This window comes from Hordeum vulgare, chromosome 6H, assembly GCF_904849725.1.
Source record: "Hordeum vulgare subsp. vulgare chromosome 6H, MorexV3_pseudomolecules_assembly, whole genome shotgun sequence".
NCBI classification, from domain to species: Eukaryota; Viridiplantae; Streptophyta; class Magnoliopsida; order Poales; family Poaceae; genus Hordeum; species Hordeum vulgare.
In genome coordinates, this window is record NC_058523.1 from 155,179,967 (window position 1) to 155,196,811 (window position 16,845).

Here is a 16,845-nt window from a genome sequence, read left to right on the forward strand (position 1 = left end):
GACTGAAAACATAGTTTGTTAGTTTTCGATAGAGTTTATGCTTCATACTTTGATGTTGTGATGAACAATTACTTGTTTATGAGAAGGTTTTTTTATGAAAGTTATATGATGAAAATGTTGTGATGAAGTATTTTATAAAGTTTTATTTGCTATTATAATAATGAGCATGATTCTACTATGTCCGTATTTTGTTTTTATTGACACCTCTCTCTCAAAGCGTGTGGTCTTGATTTTCGTTATCGGCTTTCGCTTGAAGTCTAAGCTAGGGGGAGTTGATACATCCATTTTGCCTCATGTTATGCTACTGTTATTATAGTGGTAATAAACATTTTACCACTTTATGGAGTAATTCTAATGGTTTTTCTCTCATAATATGCAAGGTTTACACCAAGAGGGAGAATGTCGGGAGATGTAATTTTGGACCTAAAAAGTTATGTCACAAATACCTATTATGCACATCTCCAAATGATTTAAAACTTCATGAGGAATTTTAATGGAATAAATAAGAAATATTGGGGGAAAGAAGTACCAGTGGGGGGCTGCCAGGTGGCCACTAGGCACGAGGGCACGCTAGCCACCCACCCCCTGGCTCGACATGGTGGGTAGTGGGCCACCTAGCCCACTTCTGGCGAACATCTTCTGGTATACATTCACTCTTGACATGGAAAAAATAATGAGAGTACTTTCGGGATAGAGCGCCACCGTCTCATGGGGGAACCAAGGCAGGAGCACTTTTTCCCTCAAGTGGAGCGATTCCGCCAGAGGAACTTCCCTCCCAAAGGGGGAAATCGAGGCCATCGTCATCACCAACAACCCTCACATCTTGGGGAGGCAAATCTTCATCATCATATTCAATAACACCATCTGCTCTCAAAACCCTATTTCATATCTTGTGCTCAATCTTGTACCGGAACCTCAGATTGGTACCTCGGGGTGACTATTCGTATTGATTACATCTACTAGTTGATGCTTTGTGGCTTATTTCGTGGAAGATCATATGTTCACATCCAATATGATATTTAATGCCTCTCTGATCATGAGCATGTTTATCAGTTGTGAGTTGTTTCTTTTGTTCTTGAGGCCACGGCAGAAGTCATGTTGCAAGTAGTCATTTAGAGTTGATATTCGTTTGATATTTTGATGATATGAATGTTGTGATTCCCTTAGTGGTCTTATGTGAACGTCGACTACATAACACTTCTCCATCTTTGGGTCTAAGGGAATGCATTGTGGAGTAGTTATTAGATGGTGGGTTGCGAGAGTGACAGAAACTTAAACCCCACTTTATGCGCTATTCCATATGGGGCTGATTTGGTTCCCTATGTTTAATGCTATGGTTAGAATTTATTGTTAACACTTTTCTCATAGTTGCGGATACATGCGGGTGGGTTAATCATAAGTGAGAGGCTTGTTCAAGTAAGAAAAGCACCCAAGCACCGGTCCCGCCAAATATCTAATTATCAAAGTATCAAACGTGAATTAACCCCACATGACAAAAGTGACTAGATGAAGTTCTGGTGTGCCCTCAAGAACACTTTATCTATTATAAGAAACCGTTCTGACCTCTCCTTTGACACAGAAGGATTGGGCTACCTTGCTGCACTTACTGTTATTGCTGCTACCTGTTACTTGTTACAATTATCTTGTTATCAAATAACTTGTTACCGCTATTTCACTGCTTGCAGAAATTACCTTGCTGAAAACCGCTTGTCATTTCCTTGTACTCCTCGTTCGGTTCGAGACTCTTACTTATCGAAAGGACTATGATTGATCCCCTATACTTGTGGGTCACCACGCAGTGCCAAAAGCCTTTTGGGCTGGCCACCTGTCACACCCTTTGTTTGTACCACTTTGCCACATTATGTTTTTACAAAATTTAGAACCAAATAAACTTTTTGCGTGCTTGTGATGGTTGATTTGATTGCAACATGCTTGAGAGATTGATTGTGTCTTAAGTCACCAAAATTATTCTTCCATCTAAAACCTCTCTACTTGACCCCAAACCCTTGCCCAATGACCATGCCATGTGTATAGGACCAGAAAGTTTTTATCAATTATTAGGAAAGGGCATTCACTTAATATAGGAGGAATCTTCAAACGAAAGGGAATTTACTTATTTTAAGGTTTCAAGACCCCTGAGTTGGGATTTGATTTGTACCGCAAGTACTTAATATAGGAGGAATGTTTTTCCCCAAAGATTTTATTTGGATTCTATTGTCAAAAAGATCTTTTGTGGGTAAAAATTGTGGGTAAAAATTATTTTAAAAGTTATTCACCTATTTTATGTAAATAACTTTTTGTAGGGCTAGAAATGATCTTTTGTGGGTAAAAATTGTTTTCTTGCTTTAAAAATATTTGAGAAAATTTGGGGAAACTCACTCGACATATATTTTCCATATATATGAGTTTCAACACATGGTCATGTTCAAAATATTGGACAAAACCCCTCAAAACCCTTTATGCCTATTTCAAGATTTCGAAATATTTCCCTAGGAAATATTCTCAATAAATTCCATGAAAAATATAGCAAGTCACACATGATATATGTGGTGACCCTGCAATGTTTCATCTCAATCCAAGCTGATTTGGTTCATGTGAGATCCCCAAAACCCTCCTTGTCCAGAACCAAATTTGAGCAACTTTACATTACCAAGTTTATCCAATTGATCACAAATTTTACAGAGGTGATACGGCCCCCAAAAAGGATGCTATACCAAGTTGTGCATTTGTGGGAGTTGATTTGGTCACCCCAGTCCACAAAAATCTGATTCTATCTATTTTTGGGGATTTTCATGTTTACATTGCCAACTTTGCCCAAATGAGGTGAAACTTGGTGAAAACTCAAGGTTTTTACCATAATCCCATCTCGTTAATTTTCATAGCAATTGGGTAAACGTAAGTTGCCCAAACAATCATCAAACACCTTCTAGTAGCTTGCTAAACTTGCTGCTATCACCCCTTTTCCTCATCCCCTTCACTTCAACTTTTTACCACATCTTATTATGGTGATCCTTTACTTACAGTAAGTTTCCCAAAGCCACAACTGTATTATTGGTGGGGTAAACCCCCATTTCTCCTCCTAGACAGCAGAAAACTAGCTCTCTCCACTCCTCCCTCTCTGTGATAGCCTCCAGAGTGCCCCATACTCTCCCTTCAACTTTTGGACATGGGGGTCGCGCTAGAGCGCGTCAGCGGCGTAATCATGCCGGCCAAAGACGATCTCTGGAGCGCACGAGAGGGCATCCGAGGTTTCACATCACTCTCCTACCCGTTCGCGACCGCCTCGAGCCCTCCCCTCGCAACAGTTGATGTGCATTGACGTCCGAGACACGCATCCCTGTCGCCCCCCTCTTCTATCTCCCTCCAGTGCTTGATGACACACACGCGCAAGTGCCGTCTGGTTCGGCCAACCAGCGTTCTCACACGCACGCGCTCCCCTCTCTTATTTCTCTCCCTTCGATCATGGACATCACCCAGAAAAACCCCACGCACGCCAAAGACCCTCCCGTGACCCCATCACTTGTGCAGCTAGCTCCGGCGGCCGTGTCCACGATACACCAGCACCACTAATATAAAAGGGGCCCCCGTGCCTCCCTCTCCGTCCCTTCCACCCACAACCCCAATCGTCCCCTGCACCACTCCATCACCAAAACCGCCCTAGCTCGCGATCAATCTCGATGTCCGCCGTTCTGGTCATCCTACCACAGCTCGGTAAAGGCCCTCTCCGGGCCACCTTCTTCCTTCTGTAAGGCCGTCGCAGCCCCTTGTCCCCGTCCCTTTCTCCTCTACTCTGATTGTAGCATGAGGCCACGAGTCAAGCTCGTCCCGAAGCATCACCGTCGTGCTCCTGTGTCACCGATGATACGGGTATCCCCGGTGGCCAACTTTCCACTCTCCTGACCGGCGGTAGACCCCAAGCCATGCGGTGCCACCCATCCTCCTCCTCGTTGTCGGAAACGCCACGATTAGCTCCCTACCAGATCTGGCCGAAGGTAGGAGATGATAGGTGGACCCCGACAGTCATACCCTCCCCCCTCTATCTCACTGGCCGCAGGGCACCCTATCGCTTTTAAATCCCCCCATCCACCACATGCAAACCTCTGCGTGGGCCGATTTCGCGTGGACTGACTGTGCTCGCGCTAGTTTCACCCCATGGGCACAGTGCAGTATCCCTTTTTCCTTTTTACTCTATTTTGCAAAAATATCCCAAGCTAAAATAAAAGTCCAAATGCAGTAATTCGAAATCCAATTTTTTTCTAAAAACCTAAGGGATTTAATGGTATGACTTCTGTAATTTTACAAACACATTTACACAATGTTTTATTTAAAAAACCTAGTTTTGAACATTTTAACATTCTTTTAAAATGCTTTTCACAACTTTTTACACTTCAAAAAATAAAACCTAGCAAATTTTACAATACCTACACTCACATTAGTATTTTACAAAAATAGGTTGACATTTTTATGAGTAAATTATTTTCCATGTTTTTGTGGTGTTCTTATTTGGCGCGTAATATTGTGACGATAGATTGCGTTGGTGATGAGGGATTTGGACCAGAAGACTTTGAAGACCCCGGAGACTTAGTTGATCAAGGCAAGTAGTCCTTTGACCATGTCTAAGAAACCATTATTTTGCATGTCATATAGCAGTATATTTTGGTGCACTTGATTCATGATGAGTTGGTGACCACCTTGGTGGGTTGTCTCCGAGATACTCCTCATTGATACTTGAACTTGGGCATGACCCTACCACCTATGAGGGTTGTGCAGGTGGGAAGTTGTTAGGTTGCTAGTAGCTGCTGCGCAAATGGGATGGGACTATGCGTGGTGCCGTTGAAAGGAATGATTTCAAAGGATTTTGAAGAACCCGTCGGGTGCCACTAATGCCCGAGGGAGATGGTTTTGAGATGAATGACCTCTTGGGAAAGATGTGGTGTACCGAGAAAGGTTTCATGTGTGTGGTTTCGAAAACAATATTAGATTTAAGAATTGCTGACCATCCAACCTATCGGTGCACTAATAACGGGGTACCTAGTGCCCCTGACTTGTGCATATTCGTTGATAGTATCACCTCTCTAAAGAAAGCACCAGCACCAACAACCCAAGACATGCCAAGAACCCATGGCACTTGTCGGGGGAAAAGGCGTAGTCATCCTCACCAAGGCCCAGCAAGGCCCCTCCCCGACAAATGCGGGCCAACCTGCCACAACTCCACCTCATCGCTACACCAGTCACTTGTTGGTGAGGTTTCGAGCCCCGGGGAGTCTAGGTCACTCTCGCTGGCTATGTGTCACCACGCCATGGCCAGCTCATAGGCGGCAGAAGCCTACCGGGAACGTACCCCCACTTGCCACCTAAGGCCGCATTTATGATGATGTGTATTAAGTGCCAGAGTTAGGTATGATAGCATTGTTAGCTATCTGATCATGTCACTTGCCAATGTGGACGCCCCTTGAGCTATAAAACGAGGCCCAAGGCATCCTAGAAAAGGATTTAGATCTTTGGGTATACGAACTCTTAGAGATTCGACACTTGGTAGATTAGGTCCCCAAGGTATTAGAGCCAAGTCTAAGTGTACGAGCTTTGTCTTACCAAACAATCTACCAAAGCAGGAGTAGGGTTTTACGGTTCACAACAGCCCGAACCTAGGTAAAACCCCCGAGTCTCATCATCGTGTTGCTTCGTAGTCTCTGCGCTTTGTGCAATACGACCTCCCCGTTGAACCACAAAGGGACCCGAAGGTCCCATAGATGACCGTGTGCACACCAGCACTGACACCAACCTTACATGTGCGACCACGATACCCCTTATGGGACGGGGCTTTGTTGATTACTTTGGTCGATGCTAGCACAGAGCCCACATTAGTAGTGGTGAGAGTGTCGTGATCACTCTCAATACGGGATCGTGGCAGGTAGGGTGACCATGAGCTGTTTTCACAAGAATCAGGCACATCGGTGGTCCGTTTATGGATGGTATCATCTAGAGCGAGGCTCGTATGATGTACATCATGAGGCCTGGATACCAATCGAGTGGACTCTTTGTCTGGTGTCATCAGGGGAAAGGCATTGTTTTGGTGCTTACTTCGGGTATGCAATATACCACGAGTGGTGGATGACACGTAAGCTCCCCAAGTCTCGTGGGTACCGCACGCAACCTCTGCACAGTGTAAAACTATTGAAATATCCGTGTCCGTGGTCAAGGATAGTTGGGTAATCCTGCTTAAACTACATCTAGTTATTTTTGCGTAAACCAAGTGTGTTCGTGTGAAAAAGGTGATGGTGTGAGAAAGATGATACTTGAGCTAAGTCACACGACTTGGCATGGGAAACAAACATGGAACATCGAACCCCTGCTTATGATGATAACTATAACACGTTCATATGGATATCTGCGACATGTTGATACATGTTTTTACAAGAATGATCATGTCATTGCACTAAAAATTAGCTTTCTGCAAAGTTGCCTACTTAGAGCTATATCATGCATTGTTATTGCCTTGTTCCGGATCTTTGGTTGCTTGCTAGTATATTTAAAGTAATCATTGGTTTACCACTGGTTATTTAATTGGACAAGCATGGAAGAGCAGGAATATGGAGAAGGGTTTGTTGAAAATGAACACGCGGACTAGGATGCTTCCCAGTCAGAATGCCTATAGGTTTAAGGCAGATGGCTTGTGTTCACGCTTTCGATCAAGATTTCTACTTCGAGTTATGTTTGGCGTGTCGGACTTCGAGGCCCTATCTATGTAAGACTTGACCTTAATGGTCTCTATTTGTATCAGACGATATGTATGGATATAAGACTCTTGTTATTCAGCTTCTGTGTGTTTAGTGAGTATTGGTCTATAGGATCACTATACATGTGCAATCGGTGATCACGACTTATAAGTCGGGGTCCCCACACTACCTGACGCCTCCTCGCCCTCGCTTGCCTCCCCGCTGCCACTGACCACCGGGGCCCATGCCTTTCTACCTTCCTACAGCCATGCGTGGGGTTTGCCACTAACACGACACCAAGTTGATGTCGTTTACGCCCCAAAACACTATTCCAAACTTTCCCCTTGCCCAAGTTTTGCATCTTATAAATACCAATGAACCCTCATGTGCGATCCCCTCCAAAACCCACGCATGACACCACCCATATCACACGTATTCACCGATCACATCTCGCCAGAGAACGAGATCTTCCACCATCAATTTCCACATTAGTGATCCACCACCCAATCCCTTCATTTGTCCATCAATTGTACTTGATGCATCACACCTTTTTAACATAGCCTCGCCCTCTCTCTCCCTCTACAGCCTCACCATCGTAAATTACACACCACGGAGGAGCGCGCGGAGCACGAAAGTTCGCCGAGCTCGCCTCGTCTCTGTTTCTCACCCCCGACCACCATAGCCACCAATCCTAGACACATCTAGAGGCGCCACATCCGCGGGACATCACCGAAGCTCCGCCGCCGACGATGCAAAAGCACTCTGCTCACGCAACGACCGCGCCACCATGCTATGTGCCTCGACACACTCCCCTCGGTTCGATCTTACTTCAATGCCCATGATTAGATCTAGTGGACGTTATTTTTTTATTAGATCGGTTTAGTCCGGTTTTTCTATGGTTTAGATCAAACCGAGCCGCTAGTTTTTTTTGGTTTGGCCACAACCACAGAATCACTTAGTTACCCATCGCTCCCCCTTCAAGTGCCACAGAATCACTTAGTTACCCAATCAAACCACAACATGCCACATGGCCCGTGGCCGTTATTTAATTTTTTCTGAAGAAAATAAATTTGTTTTGATATTATTTTGCTACTTTAACTTAAGATCTACAACGTCAAATCCAGTGATTCTTTTTCCTACAATTTCATAAAAATCCCCTCTATCTAGAGAATCCAAGTTTTATAATTGTTTTTTAATTTTGAAATCAAATAGATTTGATTTAAACCCTAATTTGGGTACATTTCCATTTAAAAAGTTGTTTTTTAGAATTTCTTTTTGCTACTGTTTTCTTTATGTTATTAATAAAAATAATGTTTGTTTGTATAACATTGAATGTGATCATATTTAAGATCTATCTTAATTAGACTATATCTTTTGTTTTATAAGACCTTTTAATTGATACCTTTTGTTAATTAAAACTCTTAACAAATACTTTGTGTTGAGCAAAAGTTTTAAAATATTTTCTTGTGCTAAAAATCGTCCCTATCCAGAAACTTGTTTTGACAAATTATTTGAGTTTCCAGCTGCTCTTTTGATGTGGCTTTGCATATAATATTCTTTGCTTGTTTGTGATCATGATTGCTTATACTATGCTTCATTAGTTTTTATGCTAGGATGTCCGAAGTGCGATGCAGAATCCCATCAATCATTAGAGTTTAACAACTTTCAGCAAGGCAAGTTCACCACCTTGATCATATTTTCCATGCCCCTATGTTTTATTATGCATTAATTCCATCATTGTAATTTGCATGAGTAGGATTGGAAATTATGGCAATGAATTATAGTATGAGGTCGGAACCGATGTTGACTTGATTACCTCCGGAATCATTGTTATTAAGTTAGAATTACATAGCCATGCTTAGGTAGACGTGGTGGTATTCGTGATTCATGCAAGTTGTGAGAGAATAAGTTTAAGTATCAACTTTAATTTTAATACATCTCTCGGTGGAACGGCTGCAAGGTGAGAGGCATATTGTAGTAACAAGGGATTTGCCCGTGTATCCCGGAGGACCAACACTACAAGAAATATGTCAACTTGTGACATTTTGTCAGTGACCCTAGAAGAAATGGTCATAAATCTACAACCATTTGAGACCAACTGGTCATACGCTGTTCGGGGGGCTCCAAAACCTAAACCATAACGACTATTTTGGTTAGAAAAGTCGTAATTTCCTTACACAAAATGGTCGTAAAGAAGTCAACACTAGTCCGTGGCCTTATTTATAGGTGATCATGACCAATATATATGGTCATAGCCCTATAAATTGTGGTGCATTGCTATGACTAGACGCCACCTCTTCAGTTTTGCCTATGTGTCATGTCCATGTGTTAAGTTTTGCTCTAGGTTGTGAAGCAGCCTACATTTTGGTCGTTCCCAAAATTCCCACAAAATTCTAATAAATTCTTTGCATCATATATTACTCAAATCTATCAAAACCCTTCCCTGCCTAATTCAAAAATAAATCATTAATATTCATTTTCCTATTCTATTTGGAACAACTCTTTGTGAAGGAAGTGTTATTTATATTTTTTATTGCCCTCAAAACGTTTGGGCACTCTTTCATATACAAATCATTTCCTCATGAGAAAATTCAGCTCCATTTGCCTAGTAAAACTTCCTCAGCAAATTTCCAAAGTTTATGTTGAGCTAGGAGCTTTGTAAAGTAATTACTAGCTAGGCATGTCCTAATGAGTTTCATTTTTTCCACATATTCGATGTACCTAAATAACAGCTCTCTAGAAAATTTGAGCCCCATCTAACAGTCCATGTGAGCTCACCATCCAATCTTTGTTTCTGGTAATATTTTTAGGTTGTGAAGCCACTATATGTTATATTGCTTTATAATTTCTGTAAATTTACCAGGATATGATACTTCCCATATAACCTCCCTCCACCAAATTTTATCTCATTTAATTTTTCCAATTTCCCTCAATATTGTTTCCAATTTTCTGTTTAGTGGAGAGCAATATGAAGGAAGTACCAATTTTATTTATGGATACGGTATGCAATTTTTACGGTGATTTCATATGACCAAATGATCATTCTCTTCCACATTGCAACTCAATCCAATCATCTATACAAGTCAAGCTTCAACTTCTATTTTCTGGTTAAATTGGCACATTGCAAAGCAAGTGCTATCTAGACCCCACCTATTGCGCTAAAAGTACTTGGGCTCTCTTCTATATCCAAATCATTGCCACATGCCAATATTTAGCTCCATTTGCCTATAAATCTTACTCAGCAAATTTCCAAAGTTTATATCTAGAGAGAAGCTTTGTGAGGGAACTACTAACTAAGATTATTCAAATGATCTAAGATTTTTGCAAATCTTTCATATGCTCAAATCAATACTCTCCACAAAATTTGAGCTCTATCCACCAATCCATGTGAGCTCATCAGCCAATCTTTTGTTCCCGTAATATTTTTATTTTGTGATGGAACTATATTTTATATTGCTTATTTATTGTTGAAACTTTACCAAGGCAGTGTCCTACCTAGATAACTTCCCTCCACCAAATTTGAGATCATATCATTTAGCCAATTTCTCTCAGTAATTTTCCTAAGTTTGTGCCTAGAGAAGAGCATTGTGAAGAAAGAACCACTTTGGCATGTCCAAATGGTATCAAATTTTTACAGTGCTTTCCTATGAACAAATGACCATCCGCTACCGAACTTAAGCTCAATACATTCATACATTTAGAGCCCAGCTTCAACATCCATATTTTTTTTCCAGTGTTGTACTTAGGAAAGCAAGTGCCACCTAGGATCCTCCATTTGAGATGCAAATCTACTAATACAGTGTACTTAATAGATGATCATCATTAGCCAAAACTCAAGCCCATTGTCCATGTGCATTTCCCCAACCGCTAATCAAACACTTCGTGGCTAATTCATGTTTGATCTTAGTTCACTCTCGTCGTTAGATTCTTCTATTGTATTATTCTTCCAAACACCTACTGTAGGAGTGCCAAATCAACCAAACATGCCTAGGCCTCCCAAAAAAAATTCTAGGTGCTGAGACGTCGAGGTTGGAATGGTGGCCGAGGGCCCAAACTCCACTATGCGTAAACTAGCATACCAGCTGCTAAATAGATACTTATGTACCTAGAATTTTTTTTGGAAAAATATAGAGCAAACGGTATGGCAGTTGATGTTCAAATTTGACCCGCTTCCAACTGAATTGGTACAAATTTGTCGTTTTTATAGGAGGTGCATAAAATATTTTAACACCCACCCATTTGGTCAATTGGACATTAAATATGAACTATTATTTTAGAAAAATTATTTGGGTCATTTTTGCAACAAATATATGGTAGGTCCTTCACAACAAAACACAATTTGGGCCATAGAAGAATGGAAAAGGAATTTTTTGTCTAAAGAAAATGAAAACTCCCTTTAGCAACATTGTTTTCCATTCCAATATGCACCCTCGCGCACAATATTAGATCATTTGAACAAAATATGCCATGAATGTGGCCATAGGATTGATCATTTTGCTTGAAATCCATGAATCTTTACACATGGTAGCTAATTTTTGTGAGCACTTTTCTAAAAATATTTGCCGTATTACAAGCTTATTATTTTTCCTGGTAACTTCGTCATATATAATGACACAATATGAAGGTTTTCCATTTTTTTGATTTTTTTCTAATTTAAAACAAATTGAAAAAATTGAGAACCTTCGCATCGTTTTCCTATATGTGACCTAGTTTCCGAAAATATTTAGTGGTGTCATTTGGAGAAATATTCTTGGTAGCTGCTTCACCAACCCCGTCCATTTTGCACACTAAAAACCTATTTTTTGTGACATATGTCTCGAACCAATGGGAAAGCAGAATGAATCTTCGCTCGATCACTCTGGTGTTGCCGATTTGAACCGTCCATGACATGTTGATGTAATGTCTCTCAATCATGTCTCATATACATAAACCTAAACGGAGTGCGCAACACACACTCCTCCCTCGACTCCCTTCCTTCCGTTGCCGCCTACTCCCTCAGTCCCTCTCCTCTCTTGATCTATATGGAGATCCCGCGCTCCAAACAATTTTCCGCAGTAGTAGCTATCATGGAAGATCAAACCCAGCGCCAGCAGCCATGTACGACGAAGAGGAGGAGAACGCCGCCAGGCTCAAGATCGGTGAAGGTCCGCCCATCCACCCCATAGTCCTCCTCCCCTCCCCTCATGCCCCACCGCTCACCCATCCCCACCCCACCTACAATTTTCTCCCCACGAAATCCGGACCTCCAGATGACAGATCCGCTCTTCCTCTTCTTTGTTTTCCTGCAGAGTTTCTCAAGGGTAAGTGACTGATGAAATGTGAGGTGGCGATAATCCAGGTGCACAAGTGGGAGAACCTGCAGTACATGTGGGATGGTAGCGCTGACCAGGTCTCGCACGTGTCTGAGAAGTCACAGGCCTACGTCAAGTGCTTCAGCTGCTACAAGAACCCCACGCGGTCCATTAGGTCAGCGAGGCACTCTCCCTCTACAGCCTCGTCCAGTTGGAGTTCTACACCCTAGGAACCACTGCCCCGACATCACCGACGAGGCCAAGGCGCTCGTACCCTACCTCATCCCCGACGATAGGTTCGACGGTGATAATGGGTTGACAAAATTCTCAACAACCTCTCCCTCATCAAGAAGATCGAGTAGCTGGCCATCCTATGTTCCTGTTTGCTCTTCTTGCTCCAATTCCTCCAATGGACTTGATGGAGATGCAGATGGAGATGGGTATGAAGAGTCAGTCTCCCTGCCTCTACCATCCATGTGTCATCTATTAGTCACAAGAAGTACTCCTAGCTACTGGTAGTTTAGTTTGGTGATGTTTTAAACTTCACATTATATTCTCCAATTATGCTACGATCATAAGGCATTAGTGCCAATACTAAATTTTATTGAGTTAATTAAACCTTGTTGCTATCTTTCTTGGACAAAAATGTTGTAGTTGTTGTTGTGAACTTAGGTTGGTGTTGTTTAATATTCTTGACATTCCCCTCACATGCTATGACTATATGATTTGTTCATTTTGAATGGTGCATCATACTGCTGCTATTGACTGTAGCACTTCATTTCTCAAATAGCTAATATGCAATTTTCCTTCTGTTTTCATAGTTAACTGTGCTTAATGCTTAACAGGAAAGAGATTCGTTATGCAACATGTGAATCACTTGTCTGGGAGGGAAACCATGGTGCAGATCACTGGTATATGTCTTTGCCTATGCCTTTACTTGCACTGAAACTTTCACGGATGGTACCTAATATATGCACTGTTATTCCTGTAAACCATCCAGGTGGCATGAAGGTCAAGGCTCATCGTGATGAATACTAACCCTATGTTGCTATGCTTGCATCTCAGGATGTTGCTACCCATTGCAACATAAGTATTTTGAAATATCATGGTTTTTATTTCATCTATTCCTTTTATCAACTGTCATCTTCTCATTAAACTGATGTTTGCCAAGCTATGATTGAAGGCTGGTACTTGACTAGGATGTAGTCTTGCATCGTGCTGTGAGATGTTGACTCATAGTTGTTTTTGTTCTTCTAGGACCTTGGTACCACCACACTTCACATTAAGCTCCGTGCCACTGGAGGCAACAAGACCAAGACACCCGGGCCTGGAGCTCAGTCTGTTCTCAGGGCTCTTGCTCGTTATGGAACGAAAATCATGGGCATTGGTATCCAATGATTCTTGTAATGTGGAAGGACATTTGTCCACATGTTATTATTGCTCTGTATATGCATAACCATAATGTTGTATCTTCTGCTGCAGAGTATGTGACTCCAGTTCCCTTTGACAACACCCGCCGGAAAGGGGGGAGGAGGGGAAGGAGGTTGTAGGCTATCTTTCAACTCTACTCGTGGTAAACAAGAAACTTACTCCTCTCTAGGTAGACCTTCTATTTCTGTGAATCCAACTATGAATGTTGTGTGGATCCTATTTTTGGTTTAGAAACTTGGTATTTACACGTAAAAATAGCTTTTCAGTCTATGGAAACCTTGAAATGGAGTGCTATGTTTTGTCACATGGTTAGGTGCACGTGCTACTATCAAGAGTGCTTGTGATTTTGTTTTGTTGTATCAACTGTGAATTAATTTCCTGGTCAATACAAAGTAGGTGATACTACTTTATTTTATACAAAGTAGGTGCTTGATTATGTATTTGAGTATATCATGGTGAAGTACCCTTTCGGTTGTGGCTGGTCTTCCCTCAACCAAACCTACACATTTCTGTGTAGCCATCCATAAAAGTTTTGATGCCTTGCTAGGACCCTCTTACCACTTGCATCGTAGAATGATATACAATCTTGTAATTGACTCATTTTTATCATTCCATATGAGTATTACTACATGTTTATCAGTCAATTTTCTTGTGTAGTGATAGGGTTTACTTGCTTCATGGTTTACACTTATATATGTTCTTTACTATTTTGTTTAATTGTTCGCAGATATTGCCTTCGTCGACATGACAAACATAACCAAATGTTACAAGAACTACATGATGAAGATTTTTTTGAAGCGTGAAGCCTCACTCGGCGGGGTGTAGTTGTTATATTATGATATCTTATAGTTATGTTGTATGTGATGTGAACAATGTAATTAATGTGTTTAAGCTGTTTTGAATGTTCTATGTTATTATTTGTAGAATCCCACTTGTTTTATCTTTTTCTTCCAACTTCGAAAGCACAAAATAAATGGTATGTGACAATTAAAACCCAACCCAGGAAATTATGACAATTAGGACCCACCTAATTCTGACAATTAGGACCCAACGTATTCTTACAATTGGGACCCACTAAATTATGACAATTGGGAGCCGCCCAAAAAAAAAAGAAAATAACATAATATATAACAAAAAGTCTATACGATCCAGAAATATATGTGTTTGGCCCATGTAACTAATAAAAATTAACAGGGATAATATATATTAAATGTGCTGAATTATTGGGCTCGACCCGTTTAGATGGCTCGTGGATCGAGGTGATTCTAGGCTATGACCTATTCATTTGGTCCCAATTTTTTCATGTCAGCTTGTCACATTGGATTTGACATGGTGTGTGTAGATTGTTAGTGACCAAAACAATTGGTCGTAGAAACCATGAGCTTTTATTATGTCCGTAACCGGCTACAACCATTTTATAAGAAAGGTCATTAAGTATAATTAAAGGGGACCAGATTTTGACCAATTTTTATTGGTCACAAATAGGTCAAAAATGAAAAACAATGACCTTTCAGCGACCAATATGGAGGGTCGCAAATTGGCATATTTCTTGTAGTGCAATTGATTACTCTTTATGGAAATCCACCCCGAGTGAAAGGGATCGTACAACAATTCATGATTAGAAGCTTCTCTGTGCATTTATATGCCATTATGGGCTCTAGCTTTGTTGATCATTGTAGTGAATCTTACTAGGTAGTGCTACGAGAGGTAGTGGGTTATGGTTGGATGGGCACTACCTGGTGCTAAGGGAAACTCTCTGAAACACCTTGTCTATATCTACCGATCATGGAGGTGGTCGAGTCTTGTTGGGAAAAGTGCACAAACTTGTGCCGAGTGTGAAACTAATCGATTAGCCGTGTCCCCGATTATGGACAATTTGGGCCTTTAGAGGTGATTTTATTGAGTGATCTCCAAACCTTCATAATTGAATGAATGAATTGGGTTTTTATAGTAACGTTGGGTAATTTGGATTGAGTTGGAGGAACCATATCTATAATGACATAATACTGGTAATAATAAATTTAATTAATTTATCATAGGGAAAAATTAGCTTTGTGTAAAAATTAAACTTAGAGCCTCCACCATATCCAAAATTGCTTGTAGATATAGAATTATTATCATTGTTTTGTGGTGACATTGCCAACATATCCATGTGTTGACATACACGGCTACAACATTTCATGTTGGAGACTCCTCTCACGAGGATTATGGTGCGATAGGTTGTTGTTCATCACTTAGTTATTTGCCTCTGGAGTTGGATGGACTCTTTTACCTATGAATCTTCCACAGTTATTTTATTTAGATGGCCTTCAGTCAAATTATTGTAATAAATACGATTTAATAAATATTGTGATTGAACTCTGTATTATTTCATCAAGTGTTGTGGATGCTAGCATTTTCGATCTAGGGACTAGCATGGTATGCATAGAGATTCCAATCTTAACGGATCGGGTTGCTACACCTTTTTTGCATATGGGGAAATCGAATATTCATGAATCAACATCAAGTGAGGAAACTAGTAAGGATTGTTAAGAAAAATATATGAATCATTGTAGTTAATCTATTTGTTTATACTTGTGACATCCTCAGCTTTTCCTACAGTTATCTCTGTAATTAAGCTACAGTAATCTTATGCTAATGATGCCACATCACCGTGATTACTGTCGTTAAACTCGTGTTGGTTCAAACCCCATTCAACTTCAAATTTAAAATAAAGTCAAAGGATAAAAGTTTTTGAATGTCAAATAAAAATGTTTGGTGTGTGTCAAATATTACATAGGAAATTACCCTTTTGGAATAATTATTTTTGAAAGTATTTAAGTTCACTAAAATATAATAAAACTAAAACAGAAACAAAAAATAAAATAAAGAAAAAGCAAAAAGAAAAAAAAAGAAAAAAAGGGAAAAAACCGGCCCTCCTAAACCGGCCCAACTACGTGGGGGGTATAAAAACCCACTCCTAACCCTAGCCCACACCCCCACTCCCTCACTTTCCCTCCTCCCAACCGCCACCGCGCAACCCACTACAACCCCACGAGGGGCTGGATCCCCTCGCTCACCCCACCCCACCACCGAGCCCCTCGGTCCCTCGTTCCCCTCGAGCCAGACCCCCACTTCCCCTCGTTCACCCACCCCCATGCAGCACACCAGCGCCCCCAACAGAGCGTCCCCCTCGAGCCCGACCCCAGCCACCGTGAGCCCTCCCAACCGGTCGGCTCTCCGGCCTAGGCCGAGCCCCTCCTCCTCCGGCCGGATCCAGCCGCCTGCCGACTCCCTCTGCCGCACCATCGGCCTCCTCTGCCTCCCTCCGCCGCATCACCAGCCTCCTCCGCCTCACTGTGCGTCAGGATATTGTGTGTCCGACCAGAGATTATCAAGCGTGACGGGGAAGATGTTGTGCACCCCTG

General features: G+C 41.5%; 2 pseudogenes; both read left to right on the forward strand.

The window, feature by feature from the left end:
• The first annotated feature begins 11,811 nt into the window (after positions 1-11,811).
• LOC123402180 lies at positions 11,812-12,369 on the forward strand (annotated as a pseudogene).
• A 47-nt stretch (positions 12,370-12,416) lies between these two features.
• Positions 12,417-13,557, forward strand: LOC123405246 (annotated as a pseudogene).
• Positions 13,558-16,845: the final 3,288 nt, after the last annotated feature.